Here is a 17901-nt window from a genome sequence, read left to right on the forward strand (position 1 = left end):
TATTCGGAGGAAGTGAGTAGCACTCTGAATGGCATGCATTACAGACTTCGATAGATTGTGTTCAGTAGCATAATGTTTCACTAGACTCCAGACCCCATCACATGGCCCTTTTCCATGACCACTTGTACTAAAAATATATTTTGAGGGAGTTGCTAAATTTGAAAGCTCATAGAATTGAAAACAGTTTTTAAAATGACTAGCAGCCCCACCTGAGATTATGGTTGGTTTTAAGTCCAAGGTTTTCTTTGGCTCTCTGAAGTGCTAACAAATAATAAGAATCGTGTTCTGTCTCATCACTTACAATTGCGAAGCGGGTCTCATTGTTGCAATAGGTCATTGCTGTAAAAATTGATATTTCGTCATTCCGCCAATGGTAATACTGTACTTCTGCTGGTAGAATAACAGACGAATTATCCACAAAGTCACAATGATTGGCTAAATGTTATTTTTTTTTTTTTTTTTTTTTAATATTTAGTACGGGAGATACGTTTGCATATGTTTTGCACAGTGGATTACAACTCTTGCTTTGGAAAAATTTACAATCTCAATGGATACAAAATTGTTTCTAAAACTATTAAAACAATTACAAAAAAAGGGTTGTTGACAAATTACCAGTTTCATGATTTTTCCAGTATGTGGATTAAAATTCCAGTATATTTCCGGTCAGTATCAGTACACACCCTATATATAGTTTCACATATTCAAATTTCAGGAAAATAAGCCCGCTGCCTGTCTGAAGAGGGCCCTGTGGGAGAGGTTTGTGCTCTGATTATACGTATTTTATTGAATGTGACATCAAAATATCAGTTCAAGTAAATCGTTTGTCGATAGCTTTTTCATTCATGAGATACACATCACATACCCCATGATGGAGAGACATCATAATCATACTGAATGTAAAAACGGCTTTATTCTTCTTAGGGAGCCGTTAAGAAATAAATTGGTTCTTTTTTTCTTTCTTTTTTTTAAATTTCCTTTTGTGAGTTTCACTGTCTTAGGGCACTCAGAATACACTTAAACTTGTCGGTATATTTTTGATCTGAATTTGAACAATGATGTAATCTGTAACATACGCTTAAAAAACTAACTAATTCTATGGCCTATGGAACCCGGAGGTTCAATGCCGCGTTCACAAAACCTCTCCACTGACTTCTATCCTTAGCCAACTGGATCCAGTGTCTACTTTGTATTCCTATTTCTGCGAGATCCATCTTAATATTGTCCTCCAATCTGCGCCTAGGTCTTCCTAATGATCGTTTTCCGATTGGTCTTCCAGTTAAGACTTTGAAAGCGTTCCTACTTTCTTTCATCCTGGCTACATGACCTACCCACCTGAGCCTCCTAGACTTGATGGCCCTAACAATGTTTGGTAAATCGTATAAATTATGTAGTTCCTCGTTATGAAGTTTCCGCAATTCCCCATTCCCTTTTCTCTTGGGTCCAAATATTCGTCTCAGGATCTTGTTCTCAAATACTTTCAGTCTATGTTCTTCCTTCCGAGTAAGCGACCATGTTTCGCAACCATACAGAACAACAGGCATGATTATCGTTTTATATATTTTAAGCTTCAAATTCCTCGACAGAACTCGTGACGACAAGAGATTTTGAACTGAATAATAACACGAATTCCTTGCTTTTAGTCGACATTTAATTTCTTCATGAATATGGTTTTCGTCTGTTAATATTGATCCTACATATTTGAAAGTATCCACTTTATAAAAAGTGTTATTCAATATTTTAACGCATCCATAATTTACCGTATACTCGACGAACTTCCATGTATTTTTTTTTGTCTTCTCTGCATTTACTTTTAAACCCATATCCTTGCATACGTTTAATAAGATCTCTGCATTTCTTTCTATTGTTCTCCTATCATCTGCTATTAAATTTACATCATTAGCATATGCCATAACCTGGTGAACACCATTCAACTCTAGGCTCTGGTTGCTATCTTTGATCTTCCTTATAGCGTATTCCAGAACAAAGTTTTATAATAATGGCGACAACGCATCTCCTTGTTTCAGGCCATTCTCGACGTGAAAGCTCGTGGATAAAAATTTTCCTACCCGGACTTTACTTTGGGATTCATTTAAACATATCTTAAATATTCTAATTAGCTTTATCGGTATTCCCAATTCTGTAAAATGTTGTATAATGTTTCTCTCCTAACCGAGTCATAAGCCTTTCTAAATCAGTAAATAGTTGGTGTACCGCGGTATTGTATTGCCACTTCTTTTCGAGTATTTGTCGAATGGTAAATATTTGGTCGATAGTTGATCGATTTCGTTTAAATCCGCTAATAGAACGTTTGAAAGAATTTTATAGGATGTTGACAGAAGAGAAATGCCTCGATAATTATTACAATCAGTTTTGTCGCCTTTCTTGTGAATTGGAACAATGATTGGTTCTTGCCACTCTTGTGGCAATTCTTCCTTGTTCCAGATAAGGAGAATGAGTTTGTGTATCTTGTTTCATAATTTTTCGCCGGAATTTCATCTACACCCGGAGATTTGTGTTTCTTTAATTTCCTTTTGGGTACGTGTTAAGCAATTCGTCAAAAAAAAAAAAAAAAAAAAAAAAAAAAAAAAACTTTCCATCTATTTAAGATGGTATCTGTATCAGTGAGAATTGTTCCGTCAGCTTTCTTTAATATATAAGCACGAGATTGATAGTCTTTCTTAAATTCGGCGGCGCGGTGGCTCAGTGGTAGAGCGTTCACCTCCGGTACTTGGAGTCACTGGTTCGATCCCAGATCGCGCCGTGTGGACTTTGTGGTGGACAAACACCGTGCTCGTGGGTTTTCTCGGGGTTCTCCCGTTTCCTCCCACTCTCTTCATTCCACCATTTCACTCATTTCTCATCATCACCGTCTCCTTTAGCCTAACCGGCACAACCGTGGGACGTAAAACTTAAAGATTTCATTTCCTTTCTTAAATTCATTGATCCCCTTATACATGTCCCGAATGTTTTTAGTTTTACTATTATCTTCAAGTTCCAAATTTTAGCTTTCAAAAAATTGCGTTTCTTTGTTTTAAAAGTTTTGGAAGTTTTCCGCCTGATTCTACGAAATTTTGTGTAGGTATTTCATTCGGATTTTGTAGCCAACGTAATTTTGCCTGTTTTCTCTTCTCCGCTAGTTGAATGCATTCCTGGTCGAATTATGGTTTGTTCCTACATATTTCCACGTGTCCTAATTTTTCTTTTGCTAAAAGTTTAATACTATCTGATTTCAATGCAAGTATCCTCAACACTAGTGCACTCCGAATTTTCTAAAACCGAGAATCTATTCGAAACTTCAATCTGGCATTCTTCTCTTACCTGGCTCTCTTCTACTTTTTTAAATTAAATCTCTCCGTTTTCAGACATTGAATATTTCGTTTATTCAACGTGTCTTATTATCACTGCTACCAGGTAGTAATCAGTGTCACAATCAGCTCCTCTAAACGACCGAACATCAATTATGCTAGATTGTCTTTTTATATCTACTAAAATGTGATTGATTTGATTATGTTTTTTCCGTCTGGTGAGGTTCAAGTATATTTATGAACATCGCAATGTGGAAATTTTGTACTCTTCACGATAAGGTTTTTGGATGTTGCAAAGTTTACGAGTCTAACACCGTTGTCATTACTTTCCTTATGCAGATTTTCGTTCCCTATAATTGGTTTGAAAATATCCTCTCGTCCTACCTTCGCATTGAAATCCCCGAATACAATTTTCATATGATATCGCGAGACTTGGTCAAATATCCGTTCTACTTCTTCGTAAAAACTGTCTTTTATATCGTCATCCTTATCTTCCGTTGATGCATGTACATTTAAAACAATAATATCACACCACCGACCCTTAAGAGTAATAAAAGAAAGTCTATCATTAACAAATTCAATCCGCTTAATTGCTGATATTATTCATTTGTGAACGAAAAACCCTATTCCTAATTGGTGATTTTTATTTCCTTCCCCGTAAAAGAACGTAAAATTTCCGGAATTCACAGTTCCATTTTCTTCCCACCTGACTTCCTGAACTTCTACTAGATCCATCCTGTATTTATCTAATTCGTTCGTTACTGATTCTAACGCGCCTGCCCTATAAAGACTTTTAATATTCGATGTTCCAAATCTCATGTTCATTTTCTTTTGCTGAGGTCGTGCCAAGTTACCAGTCCTGGTCCGAGGCTTCTGTGAATGTTTCTGAACAAGTGCCTTTTTTTTCTAGTTTTACAGTAATTAAAATGTTATAATTAAGGTTGACATATAGAAATCTATTGTTTCTGCATATTGTTGCGGTAACTTAGTATTGAATAATTTAGTGCGGCGATCGGTATTAGATTTAACAGACGTATTTCACTGGAGCTCATGTCTTTTCTCAAAAATTACGAAATGTGTTTTATTCTGGAATGGAGGAAGACAACTATATGTGAAAGGAGAATCATGAAACACACTGCATTTGACAGTAACAAAGATCCATTTTGGATTTGGACTGCAGAAGAGGAAATTATCAGCACCAATTAAATAATAACTTTCCATGGATATAGTGCATGTTGGTGGTGTTCATATGAAGAAATACTTCTTGCAATTTATCCAGAATATGACGTGGGTAGCCAACTTCGATCCTTCCGTAGTTTATACAGAATGAGTGGAAGCATTGAGAATCTCTCGGATTCCATGGAATCAGATTCACTTCACTTAAGTCATCTGAACTAACAGCAGTTATTGGTTCTAGAACAGATTATGATTATTGTGGGTTTTTCAAATATTTTAGCATCGGAGCTCGGAAGTACCATCTATGATAATGGAACCCCACATGAAAGCTTACATGAATTTTCCTGAGTTGTTCATCAGCCAACGACGAAGACCATGGTGGAAGAAGGTATTTTGCTGGTGCCCTAACTCTAACTGGCACAGAAGTAGGAGGATGGGTTGATTTGTTCTGATCACCTTTGCTTTTGTCCTGTTAATGTTTACTTTAGACCCATACTTTCCTCAAACTTTGTAATATCGTGTCTATTTTTGACTCAAATTCCACAATAAGAGTCATTTTCAAATCATGTTTATAAGCTAATACTTTTACTCCCTACTGAAATTCCGTCACCCCTCTGTAAACCCTTCTTCACTACTTCTTCTCTATGATAGATACTACATAATGTAGATGGATGGCAGCTGCTCTGGCGAACTTTCTCTCTTCTGTAATTGCTTCTATTTTAATTCTTCTCTGGTTCATGTATGTTTCTCGTGAATCTTCATTCAGTCCAAAAACAACCTTCTTGAATACTGCGGTTACGCTATGTGTTATTTATGATTAACATAGAACGGGAAGTATGAGAGAGGTACTGTAGTTATAGCAATAACTAATTTGTTTTTAGAAATTTAGTTATTAATAGCTTTTATATTAATATTTATGAACATTTTGTTATGGTGAAATGAAAAAAATAGAGTTTTGGGGGAATGATTTTAATGCATGTAATTTTACGTTTATTTGTGTTTGTTGAAACTTCTCAAGTGCCGAATCATGATTAGGCATTGACAAACATAGTTGTTTGTTCAGATGGAGACATATTCATAACTAGGTGACTTAAATGAAATAAGTCTGATTCCATGGAATCCGAGAGATTCTCAGTGCTGCCATGTACACTACGGAAGGGTCGAAGTTGGATATCCACGTTATATTCTGGGTAAATTCCAAGGAGTATTTACCTCTTCATACGGACACCACCAACATGCACTAAATTCATGGAAAGTTATTATGAAATTGGTGCTGATAATCTCCTCGTCTGCAGTCCAAATCCAAAATGGATCGTTGTTACTGTCAAATACAGAGAGTTCGATTATTGCCCTTACACATGTAATTGTCTTCCTCAATTCCAGGATAAAACATTTCGTTTGGAACGGGCCATCTTCTACAGTTACAATACCAACAAAAAGATTTAAAACAATTATAGTGAAGCAGTCAACTGGGCCATAGTGCTGTGACTTTTTTATAAAATCTCCCGCGAGGGAGATGAATAAAATAGAATAGAACCTTAAATATCAACATTTCAATTACTAGAAAGCTACAAAGAAATAATTAACAATATATAAACGTATGCTACAGATTAACATTGTTCAAATCCAGATCAAAAATATGCCAACAGGTTTACATTGGGAGTGCCCTAAGTCAGGAAAACCCACAAAAGGAAATTTACCTAGGTATATACAATAACAATATATATATATATGACAAATTTATTTATTAGCGGCTCCCTAAGAAGAATAAAGTCGTTCTTACAGTCAGTATGATGATGATGTGTCTTCATCATGGTGTATGTGATGAGTATCTGGAGAATGAAAAGCTATCCACAAACGGTCTCCAGAATTGAAATCAACATCTCGATGTATTTGAACTGGCATTTTATTGTGTCACTTTCATTAAAATACTTATAATAACTGACAATCCATCTCCAGACAGAGGGCTCTGATTTTCCTTAAATTTGAATATGAAAAACATATATATTCTGTTTTAGTTTGTAAAAGAAATGTACCGGAAATATAGTACGTTACATTTGACTATGCGGAACCCACTGACGAACACCATATTAAAAAAATAAAAATAAAAATGGAAAACAAAAAACTTTGAACAAATAGATGATGAATCTTTTTTTTGCTTGTTTGTTTTAAAGTGCAGCTATTGCTACATAATATAAACAAGTTAACTAGACCTATGTTCAAAACCAACCGTCGTATAACAATCACAAAACACTCTTTTTTAAAATTTTTTTCTCAAAATTTCTGACAATATTACAAGAGTTGTAGATCTAAAATTACTGCATATGCTGAAAAGAACACACCATTTTGCCTCTGGATTTCGTAATAAAATTTCTAAGCCACTGTGCAAAGAATGTGCAAACATATCTCCCGTACTAAAAATGAAGAAAAAAAAAACTATCCAACATTTAGTCAATCATTATTACTTTCCAGACGATTCGTCTGTTATTCTACCAGAAAAAAACACACGGTTACCATTGCCAGAAGGACGAAACATCAAGTTTTACAGCAATGACCAATTGCAGTAATGAGACCCGTTTCGCAATTGTAAGTGATAACAGAGAACACGATTCTCCTGATTGTTAGCAATTCAGAAGGCCAAAGAAAACCTTGTTGTTAAACTAACCATAATCTCAGATGGAGCTGCCAGTCATTTACTCTATGAACTTTCAAATTTAATACAATAGATTTTTAGTACAACCAGTCATGGAAAAGAACCATGTGATGGGGTTCAGAGTCTAGTGAAACATTATGCTACTAAACACAACCTATAATTCGACAAGTTTCAAACCAAGATGCGCAGATCGCTGCGGAGCACTTCGTATTCCGCCTTCCTCCCCACTACTCTTCCACCAACTGGTCTGGCTTTGAAAGTTCCAGTGGTACTAACTCAGCAAACTTATGTTACAACAAATATCACCTGCTAAAATGTTTAAAGTCCGAATCTTACTTTTTTTTTTTTTAAGTAGGTAAGCAACCTCGTGGTAGAGGTCTGCACGAGCTCGGGCCCGGGCCGTAAATTTTTAAATAAACAATAATATTTCTCTGGACCTTTTCGGGCATAATACAACGATATTTTCTGGAGAACTTTTAACGCACGCCTAAATTTGTAACTTGAGACGCCCACACTTAAAATCACTGTGCAATTGAGACAAAAGCTGTGTAATAGAGAAAAAACTAATAGTAATAGAAATAAATATGCTTAGCTAGTCTGAGTGAAAATACTGCTTCTTACACTGAATTAAAGGAACAAGAGCATTGGGAACAACGTGTCTTGGTTTTTTCTTCAAGACAATGTCAGTTTATATTATATGAGAATTTATATAATGACTTTTTTTTAAAAGATAATTCATAGTTAACTAAATGTAAAGGATAACCTTTATTTCCTTGTTGTCTCTGAATCATGAAAGCTTTTAAACTGCAAAATTAAACATTTAATTGTTGCAAATAAAAAATACAATTTTGCCTTAATTGTTAAGTTTTGTAATTCAGGCTTATTTGGGGCTCATTTGATTATCACATGGGGTCTGACCTAAATGCTAAAACATATTTCTAACTCGGGTCGGACCTCATATTATTAATTCACGAGCCGGGCCCGTGCAGACTACCTCATGGATACACTGTAAGCAGTGACGCTTTCCGACGGGGCGATCCCTTCACGCTTTCTGAAAGGAAAATTTCTCTTTTTGTTATTATTTTTTCATTGGTACGAACTGGCACAGTCAATATACAGCTTTTACACTCAAATGTCGTAGAAAATCCTCAGACCATTCCGCTCCCTGCAGATTGCAACACTGCAAAACATCATCGTCGCTGAGAAGGGAAAAAATGAAATGAAATCTTTGAGTTTTACGTCCCACGGTTATGCCGGTTAGGCTAAAGGAGACGGTGAAGATGAGAAATGAATGAAATGGTGGAATGAAGAAAGTGGGAGGAAACGGGAGAACCCCGAGAAAACCCACGCACACGGTGTTTGTCCACCACAAAGTTCACTTAGCGGGGGCTGGGATCGAACCCGAGACCCCAAGCACCAGAGGTGAACGCTCTACCACTGAGCCACCGCGGCCCCCTCGCTGAGAAGGGAGTGGGGAAATGTAGGATTAGGTGCGCAACAGCTAGGCTGCAGCGTTCTGTTTACAAACTTTTTTACTTATATCGAAGTCTGTAATGCATGCCATTCAGAGTGCCACTGACATTCTCCGAACACGTACACAATACACTACTACAATTAAGCATATATTTTTATGCACAAAAGTAGATGATGATTTTGTTTTTTAAGCGATTTGAAGATTTCATTCGGTGGTCCTCCAACTCTGTGTAACGCTATCCAGTTTTCGTAATCCCATTTCATTCTGTCTATTAGGTTGCGTATAGAAATACATCCTTTTCTACAATAGCACTCACAATGAGCCATCACACATTCCACCGCCAGGTTCGTTCATTCTCTTCACAACGAACAGTATTGCAGCCTCTGAAACTTTGCAACAGTGTTATAGCCAAACTAAGTATAATAACAAACTATTTTGATCATTCTAATTTGGTTTTCATAATTTTCTCTTCATAGCATTGAAAGCATTGTTCGAAAAATTATTCTTTCAAGGCTTCGTTACATAATTCTGAATCAAAGTGGTGTGTTCTTCTTTCCACAATATGCAGTATACTTTGATATACGATTTCTGTAATATTTTCAGAATTATCGAGACTGGAGTTTCTGAAAAAAAAAAAAAAAAAAAAAAAAAAAAAAGGCTTTGTAATTGCCGTACAAAGGTTGCTTTTGAACACAGCTCTAGATTTATTTATTTATGCCATGTAGCAACGAATCTACTTCAAAACAAAAAGAGTCATCGTCATCTGGGTTGAAAGGTTTTGTGATATTTACACTTTTTTTTTTTAATATGAATTCGACAGTGGCTTCCGCTTGGTCAACTTTGATCTGCTATATCTCCGGTACATTTTTTTTTTTAAATTGAAACAAAATACCGGTATGTATTTTCTGAGATACTCTGATACTTTCAAATATCACAAGTTCAGACAAATCAGAGACTATAATATCTAGAGATGAATTCAAATTAGGAGAGGTAGCAGGAGTTTAAAATATATTGCAAAAACAGAATATTTCACGCTGCAACAACAGATTCACTTATTATTATACACAGTGTTTCAAAAGAACACAGACAACCTTTGGGAGGTGATTCCTGACACCAAGGTAAGACAAAAAGTATAACCAACCTGGGTGCATAAATGCTTCCTTTCGGAGTTATAGGCTGCCGAAAACATGATTTTTAAATAATAATAATAATAAATTTTATTGCAGAAACATCTGAGAACATCAGATGTATTACAATCGTCAGAAATAGAAGTTGAAATTTTTAGGGTTACATATATAACATAACATAATATACCATAATATAAACAAAGATTACTGGATAACAGACGCAAATATTTTAACTATCAATTTTGAGTTCAAAAAATTCTTCAACACTATATATACAATTATTAATAAGTAATTTCTGTACTTCTTTTTTAAAAGCCAGAAATGGAAGTTCTCTTAGAAATATAGGAAGAAAATTATAAAATTTAACTGACATATAGTAAAAGGTCTTCTGCGTCTTACTATATTCACATCTAAATAATCCTAAACGGTTTCTGTTTCTAGTTTGATACGTATGAGAGTACCCTAACTCATTGTAAATATGATTGTTTTCCTTGATGTAAAGCAAACATTGGTATATGAAAATTGCAGGTACTATCATAATTCCTAATTTAACGAAGCTTGACCTACAATGTGCACGACTAGGGAGACCGAGCATTAATCTTACACATATCTTTTGTATTTTCAATAGGCTTTTAACGGAGGACTGATAACCCCAAAGTATCGTTCCGTAACTTAAATGACTGTGAATTTGTGCATAATAAACTGTTTTAAGTACCTTTAAACTTACGCACAGTCTTAATCTACGAATTAGATAAACCCCTTTACTAGCTCTAGATTCCACTTTAAGGATATGGTCGTCCCAGTTCAAATGATTATCAATTAAAAAACCCAAAAAAGAAGCGGAATATTTTTTAAGTTCTGCATTCGAATTTTTGTTATTGTAGGTAAGCACCAAGTCTTTTATTTTATCAGAGTTAATACAAAGCAAGTTGGAAGTACACCAGTCTTTAATAATATCTGAGGTGATGCTTAATATAGACTGAACTGAGTCTTTTTGTCGTGAGTTAACACAAATATTCAGATCATCAGCAAATAAATAACTATTAACGAAGGGTGAAGCGACGTTGTATGGGAGGTCATTGATATAAATAATAAAAAGAATCGGACCAAGAATAGATCCCTGAGGTACTCCGTGTCTAACAGGCAACAGGTTAGACTCTTCCCCTTCATAAACAACCCTCTGATATCGTCCATTTAAATATGAATGAAGAAGTGACAGAGCTGCATTATCAAAACCATAGAATTCTAGTTTTTGCAACAAAATATCATGAGACACCGTATCAAATGCTTTCGATAGATCATATAGTTTTACATGAACAAGTTAAAGGTCCATAGCTCCAAAACTATGGGACCTACTGTAGCCTGGTCAAGACTTCACTTAAGAACTAATATGTGTCTTATCCAACAATCCATGTTTAAGAATCCTAAGGTTTTCATGAAACAATTTTTATACAAGGAGTTTGGATACTGGTACGGGTATGTAATTTGAAGCACTCACTCACTCTCTCTATAAAAAGTGGAGTGGAAATACCGCAGGATTCTTTAACATGTATATTTGGATAGGGCAAGTCTTGACCCGACTACGATAGGTCACATAGTTTTGGAGCTATGGACTTTTAAAGTTCATTTTTTTATGTTTTCGGCAGCCTATAACTACGAAAAGAAGTATTTGTGCACCCTGGTTCGTCCATAATTTTTGTCTTGGTGTCAGGAATCACCTCCCATAGGTTGTCGGTGTTATCTTGAAACACCAGTACATAATTTTATTTCATTTTTAAACGACAGAAGATACTTCCTAATGTTCCTTAGCTGGAGTTTCTACATAAACCACAACGTGCCAGTGAAGAAAGGAACAAACTTTGCAAGGAAAATCTAGCATGTTGTTTCCAACGACAGACTTACGGTAGAACTGAAGGAAAAAGAAGTTACATGAAAATGGTTAAACACAAGGAAAAGAGATTAACATATTTAGCACTTACGTTTAGCTGGGTTCGTACTATTCCATTTCAATCCTGAGGGAGGGTTCATCTACACATATTAAATTTTTCCCATAAACTTAATTACTCCGTGCGAAAAACGGACGTTCAGCTAGTTCAAAATATTAATTAGCGGTTAATGACCAGCAACTGGTCTGTCTTGTGTCTCTCTTTTGGGAAACTGAACACTGAAAAATGTTCTCTGCTCAATGTTTTAATGGGAGAAAAGGTACAGAAAGGAATGAGATAACTGAAGATAATTATTAACTAATTATTAGCTAATGTTTTGAGTAAAGTATGTATGGTAGAGTTCAGACATTTTATACTATTACTTACCTAGTTCTTTGAAAATTCCGAATTTCTGAAGGAAATTTTAGAAGTTGCTGCTTCTGTCCTGATTACCTTAGACTCATGGATTGTACTTCATTATCTTTGGAATGAACCAGACTTGTAACTGACTCCAAGCACGTGCCTTCCGGATGGAAATTGGGAAATTTAAGGAAATGAAAAATCAGGCAACGGATCCGGGCGACCCTAGCAGAGCCAAGGATGCATTTATCTCCACGAAAGGTGCCTAAATAAAATTCCTTTGTCTTGAGATTTTTATTTTTATTATTATTGAAGTATGGGTAATAAATATAAAGTTAAAAAATAGTTTCGAATAAAAATTGTACTGCGAAATTGGTGAAAAATAAATCAATAAAATACCGTTTAGAAGTTTTCTATTCGCAGCCTTAATAATGTTGGATTTATGATTCCTACGTCATTGTGTTTAGAATAAATCCAACTCTAGAGTGGCACTACGCATAGCCTTATCGTTCATAACTCAGGGAAATTTTCATTAAATTAATCTTGTTTAGCCAGGCCCCAGGTTCAAGCGCCTGCATCAAATGTATCCAAAAACCACTTATATATCATAGCTTTTATTTTTGCCAAGTTTTGTTCACGTACGGTTAGTAGATATAGATAAGTTTTTGAAATATATTGTTACATTTTGAAATGTGTGTGTGCTCGAACCCGAGTTCTAAGATTACTAATTTGTGTATCGTTGTCCTGAGATTAATGCAAGGTTTTGAAGTATACCACATACATACGTGACGATCACGAATTTGGGAAAATTCTCCGAAATTTGTCTTTTAAAAAAAAAATGTTCATTAACCCAGGGCCGGGTACTTGCACAAAAGTTATTCCGAAAAATGCTACGTGTCGTAAGATATGTATATCTATATATCTTGATCCTATTTCATGAATATAAGTATAGTCCATAAAATCGAATAGCACGGAATAATACATATGATATTGTAAATTTACAATTAAAATGTAGGTTTGAAATGTGTAATAAACTGACGTAGTGCCGTTTGAAAAACTCTGTAGGGTTGGGAACACTGTTAATCCGGTGGCATTGCAGAGTATACCAAACAATGTTTAACTGTCGACATTTGCACGGTACAAAACAGGGTTAGCTGGTTTAAACCAAAAAAACGAAAAATGTTCGTAAAATCTTAATGAACATACATTTATGGGTTATCACGTTTCACTCCCGTATATTATTCGTATTATATTCAGACCTAAATTCCCCATTCATTGCTCAAAAAGATTATACTACAAAAGCAACTTTTTTATATAAGTTTATAAATGTTTGTTTCCTGATTTTTTTGTAGTTGTTATTATTGTTATGTAATTGCAATTAAGAAAAATTCTAAATATTGTTTCGTTTCAATGTTTACTATTGATAAAATACATCGAAAATGCCGTACTTTGTGTGTGTGTGTGGGGGGGGTCATACAGACCCCACGAAAGGCATTTTGTGAAATGAGAAGTATCTTTGGTATCTATCTATTTATGTATAAATGAGTCTGAGCCAAAGTGGACTCGAATATTTCGTATCTTTATTCAATTTCTTACTGATATGCAAATTAAGTCGTTGTATTTCTTTAATTTGGACCAATAAAAGTCGTTGTTAACTAACTTGAACTAAATTAGTTCTTCTGTACTCCGTTGTACTTTGAAATTGTCCATATGTAATTCTATATAATGGTTTCACTTGTGCAACTGTGTATCTTTTTGTCCTTCTGAAATGACTCTTGACAGTTATATTAAGAAGCATGTAAAGATCAGTACAACGGTTTTTTTTTTTTTTTTTTTTTTAAATCAGGATTTCTTCGTGAGTGAGTCGGCAGATGTATCGCATTTGTGGCCAATTAGTCCTGGTTCCGAGTTCAAATGGAGGACAATTTCTCTCGGATGTAACTCGAGAAGCGGTTTTTATTCCGCTTTAAGCTTATGTGTTCCCTTCCAGCATAACCCGGCTGTTGCATAATAACATCAAGACGAAACAAACTTATTTCTGTCCATATATGATATGAATATATAGAGCAAATTATTTAAACCAAAAAAACCTGGTTTAAACCAAAAAAACCGGTTTTTTAAATAAAAACCATGGTTTTTGCCAACCCTGGTACAAAATTTGAACGTTTTGTAGGCTTATTTATAAGCCTAAAGGAGTTAACTGCCACAGATGGCGGCCCGGAAATCCAAAATTTACGGAGAAATGAAGAAAATCAGTCGAAATATGTGAATGAGAGTTATAAACGTTAGAAACGTCATTACTCTATAGTGATTAATAAGGAAGGAAACGTAAGTTAAATGCTGGACTATATATGTTCGCGGATTGATGCGATATGAGGTAAGGAGGCAGTAGAGCATAATCTGACAAGTCTTTCAAACCCATTGCGTTATTAACTAACTTAGAATGTGTATGCTGTTGTAATGGAGGAAAGTACATAAATGTAAAGGGGAAAAACTTGTAATAACTTAGAAGTACAAGGATAGATATTATTCATGAATTTTTATTAGCAGTTGCGAAGCTATATCCTCCATTGCAGTGAGAAGGTAGGAATACAATTTTCTAGTAATATCTGAGTAGTGCGCACTTTGCAACACTGAAAAGTTCTAAGAAAAATACTTTGAACTAATATTCCGCATTAATGCTATATAGATGCGTACGCAGGGAAGGTTCTAGAACACAGGTCCTCCATATAGGTTAGTAGCTAGGTTGTTTCCTTTCTGTACCAAAGTTTAATATTCAATTCACACAGTATTGTCGAGCGAGTGAGGGCGGGTTAGAGCCCCGCAGGGCACGGTTTTCTGTCTTTATTACAGCGAAATGGAAAGTGGGACCTGTGTTCTAAAACCTTGCCGCGTACGCATGTAGGAAAGAGCGAAGGAAGTATGCAAATAAGAAATATTTGTGATAAACAGTGAGTAATGAAGGCTTGAAAGGAAACACAGGTTATTGTAGGTAAGGTATATTAAAATAAGAAAAGAACTAATAGAACATTGAAAACAGGTTGCTGTGAGTATATTCAGGGGCCGCCATCTGCGGCAGTTTAGCCGTTTAAAGTTCGAAGGACGTATCAAAGTAAATTGTTTACCCTAGATATATATATTGAGATTTTAATATTCCTCTCATTACCTACACACTCTGTGAAGCAGCATACTTGAATATATATGCTGCAATAACTCTGTATTATATTTAAGATAAAATATAATATTGCTCAAGATTTGAACTTGCGTCTCCGACTTATCGTGCTGACGCGTTAACTACTACACTACGAGGTCCCATTCCGGAGCACTAACACATACTATTACTCTACAATTTACAGCTTGTCAGAGAAGGGAATTGGATAGCGTAGTAAAATTTACTTTATGGTTGTAGTTAAGAAATTACCACGAGAAGTCGTAAATCCCGAGTTTGATCCCGTCCATTCCTGTATTTCCGTATCAGAAGATCAATTGGTGTGATATAAAATTGGTTATTTCCTCCTCTAACATTAGGAATGGCTCAAAAATAGTTCTAACCTACAATGTTGCATAAGAGCATGCTATCGGACCTTCATTCCTACACAAAATGACATGTGCTTATACTAATTACAGGTGGGAAACAAATCTTCATTTCAATTTCTATTACATCATTTTATATAGCTACAAGTATCAACTAAAAATTATATTATAACTTGTGTTTCAAGACCAAGTCACCTTTTCTAATTTCTTCCATATTATATGATCAAATTTCAGTTGTTTTGACATCATATGCAGATATGAAAGCTTATTATTTTCTGACAGAAGCAGCTAGCAGACATTTCAAATAACATTTAGTTTGAGCCTAATGGCACTGTTGCCAAAACCTGACAACGTAATTCCACTATGCCACGCAGAAAATAATCCTTTTCTTGTCATAATTTCTAATTTTATTATCGAAAGTGTAATTTCTGGTATTAATTAAAATATATTTCAACGAATGTTAAACACTGTTTTCATTAAAGCTTCCATTAATTGAAGAACGATATATAAGGATGATCATTTTCTTTACCATTATTTTGCAACTAGGCACAAAACGCGGGCCTCATTATGTAACACTTCAAAGAATTTCCAGACAGAACGAAACGCAAATTAAGTAACTAATAATTAAAACTGCTATGCAAACTCGCAAAATAACAAGGAATATTTGCGTTGCGTTGACACAAATCACCATGCATCATGCAAAATTTGCGTTTTGTTTTCCAATAGTTTGTATCATTCTTCATACACTGATTTTGCAATAAAACGTAAGGTTCTCATTTGTGCTATAGTTTGCATTAAAGGTATAGGAGTTATAAAAAGTTTTAATTTTTTTTATTTTATTTTTATATATTAATTTTTTTGCATTGACCACCGTAATTGGTCCAGGGGTTGGTAAAAATGTCGCAGCAGGTACCTCGAATTTGTAATCATAAGCTTAAAATATCAGTGGCATATACTGGTTCGATGGCTTTGACTAACACTATCCTTTATAACACCTGTGCATTATTATTATTATTATTATTATTATTATTATTATTATTATTATTATTATTATTATTATTATTATTATTATTATTATTATTATTATTATTATTATTATTATGAGCTCACCCTCTTTGGAGTAATTAGTAATTGCTAGGAAGCCTAGTTCTCCTGTAGTTACACCTATGCCCTCCTTATTGATCTACTATCCATTTCATAAAGATAGGCCCCTGACTTGGCGGTGCTGCCGTGACGTCCAGTCATAACTTATATTACATTGTCGTACCTCGTTGGAATTGTTGGAATGTTGTCTTTTCAATACTTAAGACATACAAATTTTCTTTGTACTGTGTAGTGAGAAAAAAATAGAAATTAATGAAAAAGTGCGTATTTTTTCGTACTTTTTTGGATCAATGTTTATAGGACTATATCTCGGAAAGGAGATAACAAAATAATTTCCTGTGCACCATATGTAGATGCATATGTTACCTGTAAGTTGTGAAAATCTAATTACTGAACACGTAGTAGTTTTCTTGTTATTCAGTAAAAAGTGAGACATCATTATCTCTGAATTGCTGCGGTGTATTAACAATCTTAAAACACTTTTAGAAAGATCTTAAAGTAGCTTTTTCAACCAAACTGTTTTGACTTGTTTTAAAAGATAAACAATCACAAATATGACATTATGATTTTCTCAGCTTTGCGCTCTTCGCTATCGCAGTTTATACGGAGTGCTACGTTGCCACATTTTCCTGGCGCGTATACACTCTCAGACGGACGGGTATTTAAACTTGTCACGCACACTGTCCGGCACTTTTTAGATATATTTTTAAAATTTTATGTCTCCACAGATTTTAAACCAATTTCTTAGAAATTAACAGGATATACAGAAAATGTGCCAAATGTTCAAAATTAGAAAAGCGAACTCTTATTTTGTTGTGATTTGCATGTGATGGTCTTCGAAAATCTGTTGCTTTTTGTCAGTTTTTCACTTACTGCACGCAGTACAAAATACACTTGCACAGAAACAAATACAAGCATAAACTTTATTATATGATACAACCTTAGTTGATATGTAATATTGAGTTTACACTTCACAGAAGATCTGTTCCACCACTTGACAGACATACTAATAGCTTTTGCGTAGTTGATTTGTAAAAATCGCGTAAAGCTGGCTTCCGTGCAAGGCTTATGTGAATAATTAGTGTAACAAGTTCCTGGTTTTTAATTAAAGTAACACGCTTTCATTTAGAAAACAAAGATTTTTGTTTTAGTATTTTTTCTTTTTCTCAATCTGCTGTTTTGCGTATTCATTCATAACTTTTACTACTATTCCTTGAGAGCTCATGTAGTTTGGATTTCACGT

General features: G+C 34.7%; 1 protein-coding gene across 1 annotated transcript in view; it reads right to left on the reverse strand.

The window, feature by feature from the left end:
- Positions 1 to 15875, reverse strand: part of LOC145663150 (uncharacterized) — a 34311-nt gene extending 18436 nt beyond the window's left edge. The window contains exon 1 of the mRNA XM_081729473.1: positions 15750 to 15875. The gene's annotated coding sequence lies outside the window, so the exon portion shown is untranslated. The remainder of the gene's footprint in view (positions 1 to 15749) is intronic.
- Between the last annotated feature and the right edge of the window lie 2026 nt (positions 15876 to 17901).

The sequence above is a fragment of the Thermobia domestica genome, chromosome 10 (genome assembly GCF_964235325.1).
Source record: "Thermobia domestica chromosome 10, izTheDome1.hap1.1, whole genome shotgun sequence".
Taxonomy (NCBI): domain Eukaryota; kingdom Metazoa; phylum Arthropoda; class Insecta; order Zygentoma; family Lepismatidae; genus Thermobia; species Thermobia domestica.